The sequence below is a fragment of the Phocoena sinus genome, chromosome 10, assembly GCF_008692025.1.
Source record: "Phocoena sinus isolate mPhoSin1 chromosome 10, mPhoSin1.pri, whole genome shotgun sequence".
In the NCBI taxonomy this organism is placed as follows: domain Eukaryota; kingdom Metazoa; phylum Chordata; class Mammalia; order Artiodactyla; family Phocoenidae; genus Phocoena; species Phocoena sinus.
The window spans coordinates 13,901,980-13,927,695 of record NC_045772.1 but is presented as its reverse complement, the minus strand read 5'-3'; the positions used below and the strand labels follow the sequence as shown (position 1 = coordinate 13,927,695).

The 25,716-nt window shown below is 44.7% G+C and overlaps 1 protein-coding gene across 2 annotated transcripts in view; it reads right to left on the bottom strand.

The window, feature by feature from the left end:
* Positions 1 to 25,716, bottom strand: part of LARGE1 (LARGE xylosyl- and glucuronyltransferase 1) — a 587,572-nt gene that overhangs the window by 193,225 nt on the left and 368,631 nt on the right. The window lies entirely within an intron of this gene.

The window sequence follows — 25,716 nt, the reverse complement described above, 5'->3', positions numbered from 1 at the left end:
GGTCCCAGATCAGACTCCAGTCTCCCCATCTCCCACCCCTGAGGAGTTTACCTCCAAAATTAAAAAAAAAAAAAAAAAAATCATACAGTCCTTCCCAGACTTCATCTAAATCACTGCCATTTTTACATCCTCTACAGAAGGAAGTCTGTCATTTAACCAAAAGAAGAAACTTAGTATTTTAGAAGGAGAAAAAGAAAAAAAAAAAAAAAAAAGACAAAGGAAAAGCAATCTTTTAGAGGCCTGATCTGGATGGCTACATCACCAGCCCACGTTCTGTTTTTAATTTGGGGCATAAAAGAGATTACCAAGTCATGTTCTTAAGGAAAGGGGGATCTGTGTCGTCTCGATATTCATTTAAAGAGCTCTGTCTTCTCCTTAGGGTTAAAAAGTTGCTCTGGCTGGCCTCCTCTTGTAGAGAGGCTAAGAAACTGTCCATCTACTCCAGCGGTTCTTAAGCTGCTGTGGGTCTGAGATGCACATGCAGAGTTGATAAAACGTTCACACGCACTGTCCCCCTTTGCTGGAGGGTAAACTTGAATTTGAGGCAACTGAGTTTCAGTCCCCAGCAGTCGGCAAAGTGGAGTCTTGCTAAGTATTTGTTGGTACTGCCTGCCTGACTGAAAAGTGAGCTATTCCGCTGGCTTTGAACTATGAGTTATCTCAGGACATGGTGCAAAGAAAACAGGGAGGGGGCATATGCAGGTCTGAGAAACCTTGTCTCAGGATCAGGACACTGTATCGGTTAACACTGCTGTGTAGCAAATCACCCCAAATGTAGTGGCTTAACGGTTCAGGTGGGCAATCTGGCCTGACTCAGCGGGGCCTCTCTGGACCTGGCTGGCTGCGGCTGATCTCTTAGCTGGGCTTGCTCGGCATCTGTTAGCTGGTTGATCAGCTGGCGACGGCTACTATATGACAGTCCTCAAAGGGCAGCTCAGGCGACAGGGGTTTCTCTCTGCATGGTTGCCCATCCTCTGACAGGTTAGCCCAGGCTTGTCCATATCATGGCAGGAGGCTTCCAAGAGCAGCAGGAGAGTGAGCCCCAATGCAAGCACTTTCAGGTCTCTGCTCCTGGCGTTTGCTCCCGTGTTCCACTGGCTGAAACAAGCCACAGGGGCAGGCCGGATTCAGGAAGTTAAGACAGACGCCTCCTCCTGATGGGAGGGGCTGCAAGGTCATGACACAGGGCATAAGCATATAGGGAGGGGAAGAACTTACGGCCATCTTTGCAAACATGCACACACATTCACAAGCATACGTACATACTGTTTTTCTAGTCATGTCCCACTGGAAAGAACATGCAATATGCCTGGGAAGGGAGCTGCGAAGTGCTCTCCTTATCTGCTTAGCCACTTTCCAGCTGCATCTGTATTACTGCAGAAGGGGAAAATGAATCTTGGTGAACACGTAGCCATCTCTGTTCCAGGAATTTTGTCTTGACTGCCAAGTATGAGTCTGTAGGGGGCTGTATCCACTCGTGTTGCCACCAGTAAAGCCTGAGAGGGCCTCAGCATCACCAACAGAACGTGTTACCAAATTTATAGATTTTCACTAACCTAAGAGTTAAAAATGGTATCTCAGTATATACATTTTTTTGCATTACTCTTTTTTTTTTAATTTTTGAGAGGGGAAAGTTGAGTCTCTTTTTATGTTTAAGAACCATTTGTATTTCCTCCTCTGTGAACTATGTATTCATGTTTTGACCATGGTTATTGGTCTTTTCCATATTAATTTCTACAAGTTCTTTGTATATAATTTTGAGATTAGCCCACTGTCTGTGACATGAATCACAGACATTTTCCTCTTGGGAAATCTTAATGACAGCCACCACATTAGTCACAGTGTGGCTGCCCTCCTGTTTTAAATGTCACCATTTGTCAGAAGCCTAACAGAGGTTATATCTACTTTGATGCTATGCCATTATTTGTACTGTCCATCATCTCATTTACTTTTTTCTGTTTGCATGACTATTTCCTTTTTTTTCCTCCCAGGTTAAACATTTTTTTTTTTTTTTTTTTTTTTTACTTTGAAATAATTATAGATGCACAGGAAGTTGCAAAATAGTGCATGTACCCATCACCCAGTTTCCCCCAGTGGTGACATCGTAGATAGCTACAGTATACAAACTGGGAAACGGATCCATTGGTATCATGTGTATATACCACTTTATCATATGTGTAGATTCATGAAACCATCATAGCAATCAAGATACAGAACTGTTTCATCACCGCAAAGATCTCCCTAATTCGACTCTTTTAGAAATCATAGCCACTCCCTTGCACTGTCCCCTCCCTCATCATCTCTAACTCCTGGCAACCACTAATACTATTTCCTTTCTAATCTACTGATTTTTCCTTCATACTCTAGTCATCTTATAAAATCTCTAGTGCTCCAAGTATAGGATTAGATGTAAAATTTGTTTACTTGTGCAGAGCAGACTTTGGACTCAGTCCTGGGACCACATCTCATCCATCCTCACTTTCCCGAGCCCCCCCCCATTCTCTCCAACCACCCCTTTCTAGAATTATCTCAGGTGCCAGACAAATGTCTTCCATCCCAGAGGTCGTAGGGTCAGCCCATCTCTTTTCTCATTCCAATATGGGGGTGAGGAAACGGAAATGGGGTGACCTCTGAAGGTCTGAGAAAGCTCCTTCCCTCTTCCTGGTTAGCTGAAATCACTGGTCTACCAAAATTCGCAAGGTAGCGATTTTAAAAAAAGATCCTCAAGTTGAACAGAAGTCATAAGCAGAGCTTAGCCCAGTGAGAGAAGGCACAGTGCAGGGGCCCCCTCTCCCCCATGTATATCTACTAAATTTATCTCTGGTTGGCAGAGGTAGTTTATTCTGGTAAAGAAACCCAGCAAGAGGGACTCCAGAGAACTTGTCTTCACGCAGCAGGGCTGTAACCCCTGAGATGGTTAAGCATTTATAAATTTAATACACAGCTCTTGTGGTTTAGGAAGCATTTACATGTTTAATCTTGGTTTAGAATCTTTCCATCAGGCAGATATTGTCATAAAGATGGAAGTCCCACCTCAGTTGAGACACATAATTAAGGGCAGGGTGGACAGAGGACCAGGGTCAACCCTGATCCCATTCTGGAAGGTCTCATTACACGCTCTGCCATCACGAACAGAGGGATCCCTTGACCTTCCGGCAATATCACGCTCAGCTTGATTCTTTAAGATCTAGGCGCAGAGAAAAGATGTCTTCAATGAAACTGTCTCCTGTGCAAATTCTACCAACACGCAGGGCCACGATATCAGCACAACTGGCAGCCTAGAAGGTGTGACCTCCAGTGAGAGATGGGAGGTATTAAGAATCTTGACTGTGACTACTGTGAAAAGGAAAGAAAGAGGCCGAAGCAAGCTGAAAACTACAAAAACTAGATTCTCAAATAATTTTGTTGCATGCCACTGAAAATAAAGAAAAACAAATGCAAGTGATACATGATATGTAATGAGGATGCAGGCCTCAGACATGGACATCTACCTCTTCAATAGTATCGTGCCGTCATTCGTGGTTAAACAACTTCATCTGTTCCTAGGTGGCCCCTATACCCAGGATCCTCTGTGTTTTAACCCAGGGCACTGGACCTACTCATCAGGTCTGAACTGGTGCCCAGAGTGGCTGCAGTGATGAGAAGATTCTTAGTCCTCTGCTCAACGTTCATCGCTGGTTCCACCTGTCCGATTAGCTGGCATGCGATGAAGAAACAGGGCGTTGGTGTTCTTAGCACATGGACACTAAGTCTAATAAGATAACAGCTTTGCAAATGGTGCAGTCACTTGGGCACAGTTTGGCAGTTCCTCAAAATGTTAAACAGGAGTCACCATATGACTTAGCGATTCCACGTCTAAGTACATTCCCAAGAGAACTGAAAATATACGGCCACACAAAAACTATGTATGCAAATATTCATAGCGGCATTGTTCATAACGGCTCAAAGTGAAACAACCCAAATGTCTATCAGCTGATGAATGCATTTTAAAAAATGTGATACAGGGCTTCCCTGGTGGCGCAGTGGTTGAGAGTCCGCCTGCCGATGTGGAGGACGTGGGTTCGTGCCCCGGTCTGGGAGGATCCCGCGTGCCGCGGGGCAGCTGGGCCCGTGGGCCGTGGCCGCTGGGCCTGCGCGTCCGGAGCCTGTGCTCCGCAACGGGAGAGGCCGCAACAGTGAGAGGCCCGCGTACCGCAAAAAAAATAAAAATAAAAATAAAAAATGTGATACATCCACAGGATGAAATATGATTTGACCTTAAAAGGGAATGAAGCACAGACAAATGCTACAACATGGATGAATCTTGAAAACATTATACTAGGTGAAAGAAGCAAGCCACAAAAGGTCACATACTGTATGAGTCAATGTATATGAAACATCCAGAACAGGCAAATCCTAGAGACAGATTAGTGGTTACCATGCACTGGTGGGCAGAGAAATGACAGGGAGTGGCTGCTAAAGGGTAAGAGGTATCTATTTCGGGGTGATCAAATTGTTCTAAAATTAGAAAGTAGTGATGGTTGCACAGTTCTATGAATATTTAATTATACTAAAAAAACACTGAATTGCCTACTTTGGAAGAATAAATTTTTTTTTTTTTTTTTTGCGGTACGCGGGCCTCTCACTGTTGTGGCCTCTCCCGCTGTGGAGCACAGGCTCCGGACGCGCAGTCTCAGCGGCCACGGCGCGCGGGCCCAGCCGCTCCGCGGCATGTGGGATCTTCCCGGACCGGGACACGAACCCGTGTACCCTGCATCGGCAGGCGGACTCTCAACCACTGCGCCACCAGGGAAGCCCGGAAGAATAAATTTTATAGTATATGAATTATGTCTTAATAAAGCTGCTATTAAAAAAAAGAAATAGGCTTGCCCAATAAAATACCTGAAGAAAGACCCAGCAAATGAATGCCTGCTAAAAAGTTAGTATTAGGGAAAAAAAATCAAAGCAAAGCTAACCAATATCCTTATAACTGTGGAAGATGAGCTAAAGTGATTGGTCTCTATGCTACATGTTATAAACGATAATAAAGTGCCTTCAGCCCACCATTTAGGATCTTCCTCCATTCACAGCCTGATGCACTGCTGAATCATTCATTTTCTGAGATTCAAGAAAATCAGAGGCAGGGAGATGAAGCCAGGTAGTTATGAAGAAGCAGAACTGGCATCAGAATCTGGTCACTCCATTATTCATTCATTCCAGAAAGACTTATATGCCTACTATGTACATAGCACTTGAAGTTCTGTCTTCAAGAGCTTCCAGTCTAATGAGGGAGACACACATGAACATATTAAATAACCATAATGCAAAGCTCTTAAAGAGGTCTGTTCTAGAAACAGACGGTGCTTATCTGAAGGAGAGATGGACCTTGCTCGGCCTGGACAGAGAAGAATGGACTTGAGAGAGAAGGTGACGCTCATGCCTGACTGGGGCCTTTGGAGGCGTTGATCAGATGAATTGATCTAGTAAGAGGCATCTGTTTACATTTCAGTGAGGTTCCCCAACTGAGGGCTTGGCTTGAGATTCAAATCCTGCAGAGTACAAGATGCAGAGCCTATAGCCTCAGTGTGCATGAAGGAGGACGGTGCCTGTTCCGAGTGGGGCCCCGAGAAGAGCTCACACGGGGAAGCCAAACACAAGTCCTTAATTCACAAAGGCCATTCTGATCTTTCAGGGTAACTTTGATTTATTCTTTACTCTTAGGACACTAGAACTTCCCATTTCCGGGAGTTCCTTCTGTTCTCTTTGTATACTAATTCATCAAATAACTCAGTTAACTCACTATTCAATTAAAAAATACATATATATACCAGGCAAGGTGCTGGGAATGTAAAGATAGAATCACAGACTTGCTCCCAAGCAGCTCACGGCTGCACTCCGCGTTTCGCAAAGCGTGGCCTGAAGACCGCAGCCCTGCCACCGAGGGAGTTGGTGAAAAACATGGATCCCAAGGACAAATCCTAGTGGGTCTGGGGAGCTAGACCTGGAAATCTGCTTTCGCAGGGATGCCCCACATGCTTCTGGCCTGTGGTCCTGAAAACAACCTTGAGAAACACAGGTACAATGACAATGACACTATCACATGGCAGGGTCTCCAAAGGGCCAGGTGGGTGATGTATTGGGTACAAGAGTAAGGGTAGTGAGATTTATCCTCCCAGTGGAGATCAATTTTCGCATGACTCTTGGTGGGTGGTTCTGGGATGGGGATCCGTTCAGAGACTCCCTCAAAGGTGAGTGCCAACGTTAACCACTACTGTCGTCTTTCTCCATCAAGATGACTTAACATGTCCCTGTATCAGATGTGACCCCACCTTCTGACCCAGACTCTAAGGCTCCCTGGCTCCTCTGTGGATGGTAGAATTATCTGGCCAGATGTTGACCCCATTAAAGGAGGGTGGCAAACAAACAGAAAGGGGCTTTAGCCGCTTGGCTAAAAGGAATTACAATAGCAAGAGGAAAAAAAATAAGAGCAGGGAGAAGGCCCGAGGGGAAGAAGGAAGATGACCTGGTGTTCCTAAATGACAAATCACACCCTACCCCAGAGTGACACACAGCCAGTGGTAGGCAGAGACGGATTCCAGTTCGGAAGAGCAAAACAAACACTAGCATTGGTGTCAACGAATCTCTGGACTTGAACAAACAGCTTCATCTTTCTGGGTGCCCTATTTCTGCTCTGTAAAATCAGAGATTAATATTAACCTCTCAGGCTCCTGGAGGGGTTAAATATGGGGGGGAAGTTCTAGCAACAGACCTTTGCACAAAGTATTGTACCTGCTTTCTTCTCCTTCAAACTACGGGTGCTAGAGGGTCAAACCTCGCAGAATTTCCAATATTAATGATAACAATATATTATTTAATGAGCGTCTACTAAGTGGCAGGCACTGTTCTAAGCATTTTATGTACGTGGAGTCATTTAGTCTTATAGCTCTCCTGAGAGGCAGTTATTGTTATTACCCCTAGTTTTCAAGGTGGAGAAACGCATCCACTACAATTATTGTACACCCACCATGAACAAGCTGCAATGTTCCACCTCCCTTATGCCACTCCTTAAACATGAAATGGCAATTTTCTTCTCTATTCTCTGTCTTTTCCTTCCCCAGTATCTTTTTTTACCAGTCATGCCTTACCAAAACAAGAAGTCTCCAAAGAGGAAGTTGAAAAGTTACCTTGCACATTTTTCAGAAGAGGAAATGGCCATCCCTCTCTAATCCCTGGATCATAGCCATTGAGTGCCATCATGGCCTTTTGCCTTGGCAACCCAACCCCTTTGCTCTCTACCCTCCGCCTGCTATGTGTCCCTCAGGTTGAACCAGCACAGTGAACCAAAAGAAAGGCAGTGTGGTTCACAGCCCACCAAATAGCTGAGTAAACTTAGGTAAACTGCTTACCTGATGTTGGCCTTAATTTTTTCATCTGTGAAATGAGGGCAAGGGATTAGGCCATTTCTAAGGCTTGCTTGAACAGAAAGTATCTCTGGTTTACTAGAAGTCTGTGTGGTAAGAGATGCAGGATGGCAAAGTAGGAAGCATATAGGCTTCAAAGCCAAACCTAAATTTGACCGCTGACTATCCTTTGCTGTCTGTGTGTCTTTGGGAAAGTTACTTCTCCTTTCTCAGCTTCCCCTTTTTCTCTCCTGCTAAGAGAACCAAGCTTTTGTGTTTAGGCAGCAAGTGGAAATTCCTGATTTCAAGAAAGGTAGGCCTCTACTTCTTCCTGGGGATGACTAATAATCTGTACAAACCAGTCATGGTAATCCCCTTCCCGACTAGCAGTGATAGGGTCCAGGATTCAGTATGTGACCAATTTCTAAGCCATGAGAGGTAAAGGGAAGTCTGCTGTGGAGGGTCTTATCCTGAATAAAAAGGCAGAGCCTCCTAAGGAGAAAGAATTTTGGCCTTGCTTCTTCCTTCCTGCTTGAGACCCTGGAGTGAAGATAAGATGTCTGGGGTTATGGCAGCCATCTTGCAGCCAAGAGGCAAGAATCATGAAGACAAAAAGCTAATGTGCTGAGAATGAAAAAAGATGGAAAGAATCTGGGGTCTTGAAGACATTGTTGAGCTGTTGCATAGGCACTGGATTTCCTGCCTCCTTATGGCTTAAAACACTGGTACTTGTAGCCGAAAGCTCTCCTAATGGAAATGATATAAATAGCGTTTGGCCCAGAACTGGACAAAATAAACATGTGCATTTTCTGTTGGGAAAGACTGCTTTGCTGAGGCATGTTTTAAGCTATCAGACTAGCTTCCTAATGACACTAATTTTATATTTCTCTGCTAAACTAAAAATGAAAACAAAACAATAATGGGGAAATCTTCCGCCTTCTCCAGGCACTCTGTCTTCTCTGGCCTTACATGATTCAGCTCACTTAGGCATTGAGAAGCTAGGCATATTCACGGTCCCGTGACCCCTGAAGACAAATGTACCAGACTCACAAGAGTACAGGCCCCACCCCAGTACCTGCAGAATCTGAATCTCAAGGATGGGAATCAGGATCTGAAAGCTCCCTAGGGGAGAGGCTGTGATGCACATTCAAGTTTGAGAAACACCCACCTACAGGATAGACTCAGGATTCGGAGGCAATTATTTGGTCATTCTCCTGCTATTGGAAAGACCGTATCTTACTGACTGGACATGAAGTACCATGGTGTACACACCAGGCATTCAGGCACTGCAGAGACTGATCCTCCACGTGGTCATTTAATGGTGACAGGGCACTGATACCTGGTTCTCACTAACAGATGGGCCACTGGGAGACTCGCTTGTCCTGACTGTACTGCAGCCTCCTCATTGATAACCTTGGACCTGACCACATCAAGCCAGGAGCACTGCACTTGTGGACAACTGGGACCCCCCTCCAAGTACAACACTCTTATGCAAAATTACATCAATTAATCCTCCCGTGAGCCGGGGGGGGGGGGGGGGGGGGGGGGGGGGGGGTTAGACACCATTGTGACATCCACTTCCTTTTGAGGAGTCTAATGGAGATTAATTCACTGGCTCAAGGTCACGCAGCTAGAAGATGGCAGAGTGCAACAGGAGTAAGACCCTGATGCTGGTTTTGTGATTGTGTGCTGCTGCCCCCAGGCAAAGGTCCTGGTGAACCTGGAATCCTTTTCCTAGGGGAATTCAGACTATTTGGCCTAGAGTAGAGAAGCTCCCAGGCAGCTGTGAAAGCAGCCTTTAGTGACCTGAAGGACAGTCAGAGGAGAATCAATCAACCTTGGCTATAAGGTCTCAAGAACAGAACTCAAACCAGAGAGAGGAAGTAAGAGAGCCACTGGTTTAGGCTTATACAAAGTTTACTCAAGATGCCCAGAAATAGAGAAGATTGTCTTGCCCGATGAGTTTCCTTCCAAAGGATGCATATAACCGAGGCTGCACACATGCAAGGCAGGGGTTATAAGAAAGGGCTTGAAGCCTCAGGAGCACCAAGAAGATCCAGAAAGCTGTTTTAGCACAATTCTGAAATGAACTTAGAGGCAGCAATGGTATACAACTCTGACACGCTTGGCACATGGTGGGCATTTAATTAATATTTGCTAAATAAATGAACTGAATATAACACGGATGAGGAGGACCAGATATATCCCTTATTTTATCTCCATCATGTGCTAATGGTATTAACCTCTATAAATCTTCCTTTTCTTGTACAATGAGATCCATGGGCTTGTTAATCTCTCAGTGCCCCATTTTTTCCCCCGCCTGTAACACCTTTAATACCTGTCTCCATGTCCACAGACACTAGGATGGGTCTGTGCATGTAAAGGTGAATGCACAGATGTACAAGTCCTGAAAAGGGGGAGACTATGGAACACCCATTTATTGAGCCCTTCTCTTATGCAGGTGCCAATTTCTGTCTTTCCCATGGATGGATTATCTCAAATAATCGAGATACCAACACTCTACGGCTGAGATCTTTCATCCCCAATTTATGGATATAAAAACTGAAGCTAAGAGGGGATGACTGTCATTGACTCAAGAGTAGACAGCTAACAGGTGAGCACAGTTCTTGTACGCAAGTGGTCAGCATCATCACCATTACTAATAGTTGCTTAAGTTCTAGGCTTCTTCCTCCTGGTATTTCTAAGACATAACATTCAGACTATTCTGATTCATCAGAATGAAAGAAAGTATTCAGTCCTATAACCCTTTTCCTTTATACATACAACAAATATGTGTTCATTCCTCCCTGATTGCTAAGCACAGTTGGCCTGGAAATGGCTGCTAGATAATGTCCAGTTATTGATTCATGAGAAATGGCCACAGAGATGAACCAGTGTACCAAAGGGCTAGCGCAGGGCAAGACACATGGGAGGTTAGAGCTCAAGCCATGCTTGTTGAATCCGAATGCTTGATTTCAAGATCCTTCAGTGGGGGTAACTTAAAAAAAGGTAAAAATATTTAGAACAAGGAAACATCAAGCACATGCATTGACCACAGGGAGCATTTTAGAGAAGGGGGTAAAAACCCGATATACAACTGAGCATCCTAGGAGGAGGGAGCCACTAAGGTCCACCCATGAGGTACAGAGATCAGTCTTCTGGGAGCTAACAGATGTTCATTTTATGAGCAAAAGCAAGAAGTGTTCAGCCCTTTCAGGTACCTATAAAAATTTGGATAATTTTGAGCTATTCTAATAGCTGGCTGACAATGTTATTAACGTTGTCAGCTGCTGGGTGAACCTGCCCACACCTGAAAGAGCGACACTTCACTTGGGACTATTGCCATCAGCTGAGTTCTATTTGGAATACCTTCCTGTTCTTAAATTAGCTAGACAACGAAGAGGCTGTCTGCCCATATGGTCCCTCAGAAACTCTGCGGAAGGCTGCCTCTGCTGGCATGCAATTCCCCTTCTCAGAGGCACAGAGAGTAACGTGAGCTGCGAAATCGGGAGCGATCTCCGAGCCTCAGTTTCTCAATACAATGCATGAAAAACACCCAGACTTGGGGGATTTTTACCAGTAATAAATGGGATAATGTAAAATGGAGAAAAGTGAACCCAGTGACTGGTACTTGGTTTTCAATAAATGTTAGCTTGTGTTTTTTTCTCATGAGCCCAAAGCCATTTGAAAGAATTATTACCTATTATTATTACTAAAATGTTTATGCAATACTGTGACAAGAGCCATGCTAGATGTCTGTGTATATTTTATGATATACATTCACAAGAGTTCTATGAGGGACCCAGGACTGTCATCCCCATTTACAGGGAAACAGAAGCCCAAAACTACTTAATAACTTTCTTAAGACCAAACGTTAGTAAGTGCCAGGGTCAGAAATTTCCACCCAAGGATAAACCTTGGTGTTTCTTAATTATTCATGTGCTAAGCATTTGGTGAACCCATTCAATCTAGAAATGCATGCTTTAAAAAAGAAAAAAATATAAAATAACCAACAAGGACCTACTGTATAGCACAGGGAACTAGACTCAATATGTTGCAATAACCTATAATGGAGAATGTAAGACAATGTAAAAAAAAAAAGAATGTATATAAAAAATATATATATATATATACACACACACATATATATATAAAACTGAATCACTTGCTGTACACCTGAAACTAACACAACACTGTAAATCAACTGTATTTCAATAAAAATTAAACAAAAAAAGAAAACATCTTTCCTCATCTTCATCTATTAATTAGATGTAGAAAACCCCCAATTGATGCTCTAATTATCTTCTATCTCCTCTTTTCTAGATCTCTGTCTTTTTGTTACTTTAAGGAGATCTGCTCAACCTGGTCTTCTAACTTTTGACCATTTTGTAAAACGTCAACTCTCATATCTTTCATTTCCTAGAGTGCTTGTGTTCTGAACAATCCTTTTTTTGTTGTTTTTAAACATGGGCTCTGTTCATGTTTTATGACTGAAATAGCTGTTTTCTCCTCTCTGAGGACACCAATTTCAGCTTTTTTTGAAGTTTCCTGCTCCCCTCTGCCTTATCTGTTTCTTACCCATTCCTTTTTTTAATTTGTCAAAACTGACCTCTGACTTTTCCATCTGCTTTTCCTCCAGTATCTGCTGACTCTTCATAGTACAGATGAGTGAGGCACCGAAGATGGCTTGGCAGCCTTGAGTCTTGGGTGAGCTTCTTTTCTACCTTTTTTTTTACCCCCAGCTTTATTGCAATATAATTGACACATACCACTGTGTGGGTTTAAGGTGTACAACGTACTGATGGAACACATTTATAAACTGCAAAATGATCACCACCATAGTGTTAGGTAGCCCCTCCGTCCCATCACAGTCGCCATTTCTTTTTTGTGGTAAGAACATTTACAATCTACTCTCTTAGCATCAGTCAAGTATATGAGATGCAGTATCATTAGCTATAATTACCATGCTGCACACTGGATCCCCAAACTTGTTAATCCTGCAACTGGAAGTTTATACCCTTTGACATCTCATGGGGGCAGGCTTCTTGGTGGTTGGGCTCCATTAAAGGGTGATGAAGCAAGTCATGGGATTTTACTGGGTCCATCCATCAGGGTCCAGTTAAGAAACAGGAATTCCACACAGAGAGATGTTACTAAAGACCTGCTAGCCAGGTATGAGAGACTGTAAAAGCAAAAGGGGAATACCAAGATACCGTATAAATAGCACCTAAAAGTGACAACTGCCATTCCTAGGTCTGGGCCAGTAACAGGAAGGAGTTAGGATTACTAGGCTTTTGGAGCTTGGAAAGGGGGCCCATAGCACAAAGGTCCAGCCTCGGAGAAGGGGGCATCACAATACAGGGCTGCTGATCGGAATGAACAATGCAACCAGATGAGGAAGCCCGGCTGGGATGGTTCTGCCAAAAACAGAGAGCAGACAAGCAGAAGCAGGACCCTTCATCCCCTCCAACCTCAGATTCCCTCTTGCCCCGATGTGCAGACCTTCCCAGGAGCCTCTGGCAACACTGAAATGTCAGCAGAGTATCACAGCCTAGTATCACAGAGCACAGTCCAGAAGGGTGGGTTTGAAACTGGGAGTAATAACTTAAAATTACCTTAAATGAGCCCAGTGGGGTGTGGGTATCCCAAACATCAACACTGGACTCTTCGGCTGGGTCATTTCCCTAGAGACATCATACAATTTCTTGTCTGGAGGATACAAAACCAGCCTCAGACCTAAGTTCTAAGTAGAGGAGGGGGCTGAGAGGTCTTCCCTTTCTGGATGCAGACTTTCAGGTCGTCTCCCTATTTTCACTCCAGTGCCTTGCCCAGCCCCATCTGTGCATGGTGGACTGTGTCCTGGGCCATGTGGGTACAGTGTGTCCCAAGAGAAAAGCTCTAGCACTGTGGGGTGGGGGGAGGGAGGAATGGCTATCTGGCTGCACGGGCTGAAGAAAGGGTTGGGGTTCTACCTGTTTCTATACTCAAATGCATTCCATGCTGCATTTAGGGTACCTGGAGCCTCTCATGGCTGAGCCTTGTCTAAGCTCAGCAGAGCCAAGCACCTGTTTGCTGTCCTGTTGCCCAATCAGATCGCTGCTCTGAGATGCCAGTCCCCACCCTTCCACCTGCATTCTGGCTCCCAGACTTAGGGACGACCCTGTCTGCTCTTCTCTTTTCCTATTATCTTTGTCTTTGTGAACTATGTCTTTTCTTTACTCCTTTCCTTCCAATTTAGTGGACTTCAGGAAGGCATAACAATAAGTTCATATGTTCAATCTCTGTTTTATAATTCACATTTTTAAAAAAGTATGCGTGGGTCACTTAAAACACATGTGCAAGCCAAACGTGTCCTCTGGGCCATCGCCTGTAACATCTGCCAGGCACTGCAATACCGCAACCTGAACAAGGGAAAGCCAAAATAATTTGGGTCATTTTGCTTGGAAAGGGAAGGCAGAAGAACAAATTAATGGTAGAGGAGAGAACATTTGAGGACAGTTTGCAGCTGTTCTCTTGCTCGGAGAACATAATGAAAGGGCCTGAGCATTAAAGGGCAACAATGAGGGATTTTAACCACATATGAAGGAAAGCCATCTCTCACCTGGATCACCGTGCTGGCCGCACTGGTCTTCCTACCTGGGACCTCTCCGTCTCTAAACGGCTTCTGCGCTGTTCATTTCCCTGCCCTGATTTAGAACCTCTAAATACAACAGAGCACGTGTTCAGTCGTTTACCAGTTAATTATGGAAAGCGAAACAGGCTGGGGTCTGCGCTATGCACTGGAAGACAGTGGTGACTGGACAGATGTGGTCCCCTTCCTCTTGTGCTTCGCCAGAAACAAAGACACATCAACAAGCACTTTCAATAAGATATAAAGCCCATCTCTGATTGCTTCTCTTAGTTCATCTTTATCTGCCTCCTGGCCTAACTACATGCCAGGTCCTTGGCTAAGCCTCATGTTAAAGTTTACATATGCAAGCCTCACAGGAACCCTACGAGATGGCCAGTTCACTATGATTATTCTGATTTATCCCCATGCTTAAAGCAGTGAGGTCATTTTCAAAAGCTATTTAGGTATTGTGTTAGTTTCCTAATTGCTGAGTTACCACAAACTCAGTGGTTTATTTATTTCATTTTTTTTAATTTTATTTTTTAAATATAGCAGGTTCTTATTAGTTATCTATTTTATACATATTAGTGTATATATGTCTCAGTGGTTTAAAATCACATTTACTACCTCATGGCTCTAGAGGTCAATACAAAATCTTATTAGGCTAAAGTCAAGGTGTCGGCAGGGCTGTGTCCTTCTGGAGGCTCCGAGGGAGACTCCGACTCCTCGCTTGTCTCGGTTTCTGGGTGCTGCCTGCACCCCTTGGCTCGTGGTTCCTTCTTCCGTCCTCAGCGTGCATTGCTCCAGCCACTGCTTCTGTCATCACATGGCTTCTCTCTGCATTCAAATCTCCCTCCCCATCCTCTGACAATACACTGAACTGCTTTTACTTATAACACCTGGGACACCAAATGTGTAAGCATTTTCCTCACACCAGCCAATTCTCTTTTCTTTTTAAATTTTTTTTTTTTTTTTTTTTTGCGGTATGCAGGTCTCTCACTGTGTGGCCTCTCCCATTGCGGAGCACAGGCTCCAGACGCGCAGGCTCAGCGGCCATGGCTCACGGGCCCAGCCGCTCCGTGGCATGTGGGATCTTCCCGGACCGGGGCACGAACCCGTGTCCCCTGCATCGGCAGGCGGACTCTCAACCACTGCGCCACCAGGAAAGCCCTTAAATTAATTTTTATTGGCGTATAGTTGCTTTACAGTGTTGTGTTAGTTTCTGCTGTACAGCAAAGTGAATCAACTATATGTATACATATGTCCCCTCTTTTTTGGATTTCCTTCCCATATAGCTCACCACAGAGCATTGAGTAGAGTTCCCTGTGCTATGCAGTAGGTTCTCATTAGTTATCTATTTTATACATAGTATCAATAGTGTATATATGTCAATCCTAATCTCCCAATTCATCCCACTCCCCCTTTCCCCCTTAGTATCCGTATGTTTGTTCTCTACATCTGTGTCTCTAGTTCTGCTTTGCAAATAAGATCATCTATATACCACAGCCAATCCTCTGTGTGGACATTACCTGGATGTCCTACAACCCAATTCAATTCTGACACTTACTACTCGGACTCGGCACAGACTGCACAGGTTGAAGGGCTCAGTCCTACGAGATGCCCTCACTTTAGGTGTCAGTCACCAGAATCGGGTCCCCAAGGTACCCACAACCCTTGCCTTTCAGGTTCAATAATTTGCTACACTCACAGAACTCAGGAAAGCACTTAAGTATTGCCAGTTTATTATAAAAGATTCAACTTGGGAACACCCAAATGGAAGAGGTGCATAGGGCAGGTATATGGGAAGGGGCACAGAGCATCCGGGCTCTCTCTGGGTAGACCACTCCCCTCCCCGGGCCAGCACCTCCCTGTATTCACCAACCTGGAAGCTCACTGAATCCCGTCATTTAGGGGTTTTTAATGGAGGTTTCAGTACATAGAAGGATTGATCAAATCACTGTGATCTGGTGATTAACTCAGTCTCTAGCCCCTCTCCTCTCCCTGGAGGTCGGGGGTGTGCAGCTAAAGGTTCCAAACCTCTAATGATGCCTTGGTCTTTCTGGTGACCAGCCCCATCCTAAAGCTATCTAGGGGTCAAGAGTGGCATCATTAGAATAAAAGCTGCTCCTATTACACAGGAAATTCCAAAGAGTCTAGGAACTCCGTGTGAGGAATTGGGGACAAAGGCCAAACATATATATTTTTATTTTATCACAGAAACTCATTACATTTAGTGCTCCCACATACGGTCCCAGATAACCTTCCCATCTCAAGATTCCTAACTAAATCACATCTGCAAGGTCTCTTTTGCCATAAAGGTTAACTTTCATGGGTTCCAGGGATTAGGATGAAGATATCTTTGGGGGCCATTATTCTTTCTACCACAGGTAGAAAGAGGAAGGCCTGGGATTCAGACCAGAGTCTTGTGTCCGAAAGCCAAGCGTCTAACCACCCTGTACACCCGCTTCCCCATGAACCTTGAGCTTCAGCCTACCCACGATCCCTGTGCCCCACATCTACCCTGCAGGGCCATTCCTCCATGCCTTTTCCAAGGTGTTTCTTTTGTCTGAAGTTCCCTTCTACTTGCTGCCTCACAAACTCCTACCTGACCTTCAAAGCCCAGCTCAAGTGCTTCCCCTCTGTATCCTTTCCCTGCCACTCCTGAGCAGAACTGGTTTTCCGTTTTCAAGGCCCCCGCAGCACTCTGGTAACCTCTCTCTACAAGCGACAACCACATAACTTTGCAGTTATTTCTGCTTCTTCCTTCCCTTTGGCCATTTATGTAGGAATTTCCTTTCTTTGTGGACTGTTTAGTATCTTCCATGCCCACTACTGCCTGGCACATAGTAGGTCATTCAATAAATGTTCCTGAACTAAACTGAAACTAGTTTAAAAAAAATAAATGAACTGTATGATAAAAGGCAGACTGTGCAGTCTTCCCCAAAGGCTAAGTAAAAAAAGAGAATCGAGACACATTTTTTTCATTTTTCCCCATCAATTTACTGAGCCCGATGCTGAGCATTATACCAGCTGCTAGGAATACAGAGATGAATAAAACATGACACCTGCCTGGGAGGAAAGGAAAACGAGATGTACGGAGCCCCCTACTATGTGCCCACCACTGTGTGACACCCCCAAATGCGTTAGCTCATTTAAGTGGAGGTCTGCCAGGTGAGAGGGAAGCAGCCGCAATGAGATCCCCGTGGCACCTTCCAGCACATGGATTCTAGAAAATGAGTTTATGATTTCTTCTCTGATTATAGGCTGCTTTGCTGAATTTCAGAATGCTTAACATGGATTTAAAAGGTACCTTAAGAGACCTTCCAGTCCAGTGTTTTTGAAACTAGAGTTTGCCACACGTTAGGGGGTTGTGAAAATAACTAACTGATTGGGTTTGACAAGCATTTTAAAAATTAAAATACACCAAATAAATTAGAAAATATAAAAATTCATTGAACATAGTAAGGTTAAGTACTGTTTTATGAAAATACTGTCTTAGTTGCACATCTACTAATGTGTCTGCGTATATGTATGTATGTATATATGTATAGATGTGTGTGTACGTACATACGCACATATATTTTTTGGATTGTGATGTAAAATGTATTTCTTACTGTGGGATACAGTCAAAAATGTATGGAAAGTACTGTTGGGTCTACATCTCTACCTGGATACAAAGAACAAGCAAGGCCTGGCAAGGGACTCTCGCCAGCTCTTTTAATCAAAGGTCTGTAGGTAAGCTCCCCAAGCCCATGGGCACCTGTACTTCACACTCACTCCATTGCCATCCCTGAGGGTTGGGATGCTCTTTTATTAAAGGAGCCAGTGGAGTTCCCATGAGAGCCCAAAGGGGCAAATGACCTGATCAAGTACATCTTGTTCCATTACCTCGGCTGGCCTGAAAAATATATGTGGAAAGTTCCTTTAAATAGACTACGATGGGATTTCCTTCTAATTGTCATAATCAAGATCTGATTATCTAGAAATGGTCTAATTAAATCCCCTGAACTGTTGTGATGTGTAGCTTCGAGGGAAAAATGCAGCCTTTGAGGTTCTGCTGACCTGGGACAAAATCCCCATCTCTGCCACTTGGTGGCCATGTGACTGGGGACCCTCAGCTGCACTGTGGGCCATGGGCTTGGGGTGAGGGAGACGTCCCTTCAATACCGAGAAGGCCTGCACAAGAATACAAACTCAGTAAACATTCACACCTCCCGCCTTCAGCTCCCCTTCTCTTTCTATGAATATTTGCAGAGAAGTTACAAAATAACCACATGCTAACTTCACTAATGAGTCAGAGAGAACCACCACTGAGAAAATAGCATTCCTCCTCCTGCAGTAAAAGCAACAGAGCCACATGACCCTCCGTTCCGTGGCTGGGGCACCGTGTGCCCCGGCCTGGCTGAGTCTCCCCTTGCACTGCGTGCCAGCTGAAAGTCTGGAGTTGACCCAAGGTCAGCCCAGCGCGGCTGTGTGTGCTTCATCCCACCACCAGCCTAGCCCTGACCTTTTCTGGTATTTGTGATGTCGGACTGGATTTTGATCACCGTTTGAGCTCTTGACACAAAGTAAACAGGTTGGCACACTTCCCTGGGAGGCACAAGCGTCAGGATTTTAAACCTGTCTCCAAGCACTCCTCGTAAATGCTACCCTGCCCTGCCACCCCCGTGACCAAACAGCCAAGACACAATGTCTCTTTTGTTGCAGTAGCCAGCAGATCCTGGGTCAGTAACTTCTGGGCAGTGAGTATGGACCCATCTGCACTTGAGTGTTACATAAGGAGCTTGGAAAGTATGGATGTCCAGTGCCCAGACCAGAGATTCTAACTTGGTTGGTACAGGGTAGACCTGGGCATCATTCTTTTTAAGGAGCCTCTCTCCCCCGACCATGATTCTAACCTGCAGCCAGTGTGGAATACAACTGCCTTTGGGAGGAGTGAAGGGAACAGAGAGCTAGAGGATCTGGTCCAGTCCTCAGGCCAGTCTCTGTGAACTGGTGGAGAAGGTTTCCAGTTTCATACGAGGAATGTACAGCAGACAGAGGTTAACTGGCTCATCCAAGATCACACAGACAGTTGGGACCTGGCCGCGGGGCCATCTGACTCTTTCTATAGCCATGACATCAAACGTTGAGCTCAGAGCATCTACAGACGTCTGTATGTGAGCAGCCTTGGGCCATAGTCTTATCATGTTCAAAGGACAGGGCTAGCACTTTGCTCTTTTTTATTGTAGAATACCAAAAACAGTTGAAAACAGCCCAAGAATCCAAGGCTTGAATTTATAAATAACAACACAGCCACACCATGGAATACCAGGAAGCATAACAAATGACATGGTGCATAACATGGGGTAATGGTTGTAATATGTAGTTAAAAAATATTAGTATATAAACATTACTATAATACAACCCCAATTTATATATTAAAAAAAAACAATTTTAAATGCACAGAAAAGGGCCTGAAAGGAAATACACTAAAATGTTACTGACATTCAACTCTAGGTAGTAGTAGTTTTATTTTCTTCTCTGTGTGTCATGGATAGGCACTGTTTTATTCATGACACACATATCAAGGGGATACATCTAGTGAACCTTAATGATGCCCGGGACAGAGCAGTCTGCTCTTCAAAGCGTCCAGTAAATTCTTGTTTCTGCCTCTGGAGATGAGGCCCTTTCACTATTACACTAATGCCCGGGGGCACCTTTATGCTGCCTTCTCCCTGTCCCGTCTGGAATTTTGTTCTTACGGTTCTACAAAGAATACGTATCTTCTTCCCTGAAACTAATACACACACACACACACACACACACACACACACACACACACATATATGTGTGTATATATATATATACACACACAAACATACACAGAGAGAGAGAGAGACAGACAGAGAGAGAGCACTGAGTCACATCAATGCGTCTCTAAAAACCTAAGAGAAACATTTGGGGATAAGCACCTACTGTATGCTGCTATGAAAAGCATCCAGAGGTATTCAAAAGCCCACCTCCCACTGTAATGGCTTCCTAGGCTGTGTCCAGAGATAGAGGCTGGAACTGAGCATGGGTTTGGAAGCCAGATTTATGTTCTGAGATTCTCACTGGGCTGAGCCAGCGGGTCACCACTCACTCTTTGGAGATCTCAATTCTCGCGGAACTCTGTTTGGGGGCTAACTTCATCATTCCCCTGTACTCTGTGTCTCCATTCCAGCCTTACGTATGGTTTCTTGCCTGGATATAACCTCAGTGGTGCAAGCCCCTGGGGTGACTCCAGGGCATCTGTGATTTGCTACTTCATAGGAGCATAAAGGGAGAAAGAGTGTTGTAGAACCCAAAGAGTCACAGAGGCTGAAGGACCTAATTTTGTTTATTCAGTACAGTAATCCCTCCCTGCTCCCCTTATCCACAGTTTCTGCAGTTTCAGTTACCCACGATCAACTGTGGTCCAAAAACATTAAATGGAAAATTCCAGAAATAAACAATTCATAAGTTTTAAACTGTGCACTGTCCCTGCTTTGTCCCCCTCTGGCTGTGAAGCATCTTTCCATCCAGCGTATCCTTCCCACCAGTCACTTTTTTTTTTTTTAATGCTCAATTATTTTTTTACATCTTTATTGGAGTATAATTGCTTTACAGTGGTGTGTTAGTTTCTGCTTTATAACAAAGTGAGTCAGTTATACACATACATATGTTCCCATATCTCTTCCCTCTTGCGTCTCCCTCCCTCCCACCCTCCCTATCCCACCACCAGTCACTTAACAGCTTCCTCGGTTATCAGAAGAGCTGTCGAGGTATCGCGATGCGTTCAAGTAACTCTCATTTTACTTAACAATGGCCCCAAAGCCAAGAGTAGTGATGTTGGCAATTCGGATACTCTTTTACTGTGCCTAATTTATAAATTAAAGTTTATCATAGGTAGGTATGTACGGGAAAAAAACATAGTATATACAGAGTCTGGTACTACCCACAGTTTCAGGCATCCACTGGGGGTCCCGGAACTCATCCCTGCAGATAAGGGGGCACTACTGTAACTAGATTTTGAGCATCACCCAGGCCCGGACTGGGACATACCTTGAAGGCAGAGCCAGCAGGATTTGCTAGCAGATAAATTCAGAGCGTGAGGGCAAGAAAGACATCAAAGGGACTCATACTTTATATGGTGCTGGCTCTGCTTCTGCCAGTGTGAATTTGTATCAGATTCACAGACCTGAAAGGAACACTGGGATCACCCAGTCAAACCTATTTTACAGACTCATTCATCTCTTCACCAGTCATTCAGTAAATACTTATTGAACAGATATCCTTGGATCAGAAAGGTAGAGTGACTTGCCTGAGGCTAGTAATGGTAGAACAGAGACCCACATCCAAGTTAAAGTACTCCTGCAACTGTAACACACAAGTGAAAGACCTTCTGGGTCTTTCTTTACCTTTGCAACAAAAAGCCCTGCACTAGTTCACAATCTCTAAGATTCATTCCTTCCAGTCGTATTTTCTCCACGCGTGCGTGCCAGCAAAGCCACTCTACAACTTCCCCTGTTTCTTACTGCTTCCATACAAGACTGAAAAGAAAATTTATATTTCAACGTGTCACCTCTCCGCTTTGAGAAACACTGATATATTTTGTAATTGATGTCCCGGGAAGGCTTGAATGATGACAAAAGTAATTAGGCCAAACAAGGAAGAGAGCCCAGGACAGCACCCGAGCTGGAGGCACCACTTAGGACGAGCAGTGGCCCATTTCTCAGGGCAGAGTAATTTGTAAAAGGAAAGATCAAGAAGATATTCAGCCAGGTCAAACTTTCAATTTAGGTTGCATTTGTGGGTAAACAGGCTCCAAAATCTACCTTTTCCACCTAAACAGAACGATCCTCTAAAATGCTAAAGAAAATTTGTTCATGTACCAAAAATTGACAAATGTCAATTACAGGCCCATCGTGGTCACCAGGGAGGACCTGAGACAGGAAACGGTGATGAGGATTTGTGGGAAAGGAACCAAAAAAGAAGACTTTATTTAGAATGGGTTCTATTAGCCAACATGCTCCTTAAGGCTGCAAGTAACAGAAATTTAAACTGACTTAAGAAATTAAAAAAAGGGAAATTTTGCTTCAGGCATGGCTGGAACTAGAGACTGCAACACAGTGTAATCTGGAATCTGTCTCTATTCTCAGGATCTCAGATTCGTTTTCACTCTCAGACAGAGTGGCTGTGCAGGAAAGAGGTTACACACCCGGCCTGAGACTGCCATCCTTTGAAAGGCCTGCTTGCAAAGGTGGCCCTTGGCTGGCTCGTGTGAACCTGGGTTCCAGGAAGGTTCCCACTATTCCCTGGTAAGAATGGCCCAATGTGCCTAAAACTGCTTGTGCAAACATTATGGTTTATGATGAATACCTGCTTTCCTTCTGGGATTCTAGAATTTTGTTATGTGCTAGAGGATGCCTATATGACCAGCCCCCACTAAAGATCTCGGGTGCTGAGTTTCTAATGAGCTTTCCTGGTGGACGGCATTTCACACATGCTGCCACAACTCACTGCTGGAGGAATTAAGTGTGTCCTGTGTGACTCCACTGGGAGAAGATTCTGGAAGCCTGAGCCTTGTTACGCCCAGACTTCACCCCATGAACCTTTTTCCTTTATTGATTTTGCATTATGTCCTTTGCTGTAATAAGTCATAGCCATGAGTTTGACTCATGCTAAGTCCTATGAGTCCTCCTAATAGACCACTGAACCTAGGCGTGGTCTTGGGGACCTTTGACACAGTGGAAAAATGACCAATGGAAGTTCCAATCACCTTCTCATAGTTTAGCAACTGCAGTAGAAAATCTCTCCCAGAAGCTCCGACAAAAGTCCTTCGCCTACGCTCATTAGTTGTGATTGGCTTAGCTTCGGGTACACAACCACCCTGGACCAATCACCAGAGCCAGGGAGACGGCTGCAGTCCTGCTGGTGGACAGGACTGGGTCATGTCCTGCAGTCAGGGATGGAATCACCACCCTTTACGCACACTGAAAACCAATTAAGACAAGGAGAAGACATGGTTTTCAAAAGAAAAAGGGGCATTCTGCTGATGTCTGTGGAGTGGGGGGGGGGGCATGGATGCTGAGCAATTAGGACAGAACTTCTATTTGTGAAGCACAAATGCAGTGCATTATAAGGAAGCATTTGTTATATAAACATTAACCACCACCGGCACAAAGTCACAGAGCTAAAAGAGCTGAACTTATTTTCTCACCCTAAATCTACGCTTTCTCTTGTATTTCCCACCTAATCTACTAAACTGGGAAAATAGGGACAAATCTTCTCTCTCTTGTACCACATCTTATCGGGACACCCATTTTGAACTGATTATGTTGCTGCATCTTACCTCCACCTTAGCTCAGGCAATGATCATTTGTTTCTTGGATTATTGACATGGGTGACTAACTGGACTCTGGTTTTGGTTTTGCACCATCCAGCCCATTCCCCCACTGCAGCTCAATCACCTTTCTGTACTGAGGACTGACCAGCCTGATCAGATCACTCTTCTCCTTAGAGACTGTTGATGGATTCTCACCATCTTCGGGAAAAGCCCAGATTCCCTGGCGTGGCATGCCACACCACACCCCCCATGATCTACCTCCCGCCTACTCTGCAATCTTCCATCATGTTTCCAATCCATTCTCTCAGACTCAATTCTTTGTACAAAATGGTCCAGCCGGAGGGAACCCCCTGAAGTTCAGGCAACATGCTATGCTGTTTCATGTTGTGAGTTTGGTCCACTTTGTTCTCCCTGGTCCCCCTTTCCCATGTGGAGATCTGCAGCCAATCCACAAGACCCATGTATCTTATGTTGTGAGTGACGACTTTCCCAGTCCCCAAAGTTAATTCCCCCTCCCATGATGGCACCACTGTGCTTGGTACACGCCCCGCATCTCTCACCTCTTCTGAATTCTCAACGAGAATTCACCTTCGTGAAGGCTGGCGAATCATCTTACCCATCCTTCTAGCTCAGTACTGACTAGAATGACAAGGAGTAGTGCGTAAAAACCTGTGAACTGAATCCACAAATGAAAGAGGCCGAGATCGTGGCTCTCCCACTTACCAGTTAGATGATTTGAGTGTGTTGTTCAACCTTTTTACACATCTTGTAAGATGTGTCAGGATTGTTGTGAGGATGAAAGGAGCTAATGTGTGTGGAACATCCAGGCTGCACGCAGAGTCTGGACTGCACCAGGCACCTCATCAAAGCCAGTTACCCCCCAAATGTACCATACTAACGCAAGACAGTAATAAGGGAAACTGGGTGCAAGGTACATGGGAACTCCGTACTAACTTCACAATTTTTCTGTAAATCAAAAACTGTTCCAAAATTTTAAAAGTTCACTTTAAAAAATAAAAGAGTGAGTTCCATCCCTACCAACCAACCCTCCTCCCTCCTTTCCTCCTCACCTCCACCCAAAACGCTTCAATGGATGCCTCTTTTTTTTGTTTGTTTTTTCATATCCTAGTATCAGCATCATTTCCTCCCCACCAACAGCCCAGAAAAGATTACTGGCTGGGCTTCCCTGGTGGCGCAGTGGTTGAGAGTCCGCCTGCCGATGCAGGGGACACGGGTTCGTGTCCCGGTCGGGGAAGATCCCACGTGCCGCAGAGCGGCTGGGCCCGTGAGCCATGGCCGCTGAGCCTGCGCTTCCGGAGCCTGTGCTCCGCAACGGGAGAGGCTACAACAGTGAGAGGCCCGCGTACCACAAAAAAAAAAAAAAAAAAAAAAAGATTACTGGCTAGATTTGGGAAATCCTCTTTTTAATCTTTTAAGAATTCTTGCCATTATGGGATACGGTCTTTTGACGTCTTAGCAGTAAAGAAGAGAAGCCCCAAACTGCCATACCTTCTTTGGCCTGAGACCCATCAAAAGGCAAATAAGAAAACAGAAACCCAACCTTCCTTGTCAAATGGAGACGGTTGTTAATAAAAAAAATATCCTTTGGCTTCTAGGGAAGCTGGTGATTTCACCTGGTCCTATACCAGTTGACAGTGTTCCCCTCAACGACCCCTCCATCCATCTCAATAAAGAATCAGCACACACAACTCTGTCCACTGCACTCTCCCAGATGGGCAAGCCCAGCGCACCGCACAGAGAAGAGGACAGCTATTTGTCTTCCTTGACAGGCCACGTCCGTCCTTGTCATATATTAGATTCTGCTAATAATCTACGTATATGCGCTTAGGAGAAAAAAAAATTGTGTCCTTGTGATAGTCACAGAATGATACAATTTCCTCTCTTCACAAGTCTGTAGATGGGCAGCACGTTGGATCCTCTTGTAATTTCGAGGGAAGACTGTAAACCCCAGTGGGTCCTACCCCCAAATCTATGGCTATGGATGCATTTGAGTCAGGTCAGTTCAATCATACTTTCCCTTGGTATTACGCTTCCTTCCAGGTACAAGGGAATGAATGCATTTATTTACCTTCTGAAAGAGGAAATTTACTACTGGCTATTCAACTATCTGTGGCCCTAGGAGAGAAGAAAATTCATAGCTCAAGCATCTTGGAGGCTAGTGTCGAATATAAGAAAGAAGGGGAAGGAAGTCTGAAGCACACACGATAGGAGCTTGGGCACAGGGCTGACTCAGAAAGTCATTCAAAAAGGGCACGTGGTTAGGGGGTCTCCAAGGTATGAACCAGTAAACAAGCGATAGAAAGTTCAGATTTCATTTCCGCTTTGGGGCTAGCCACTATCAACCACTTAAACTACCA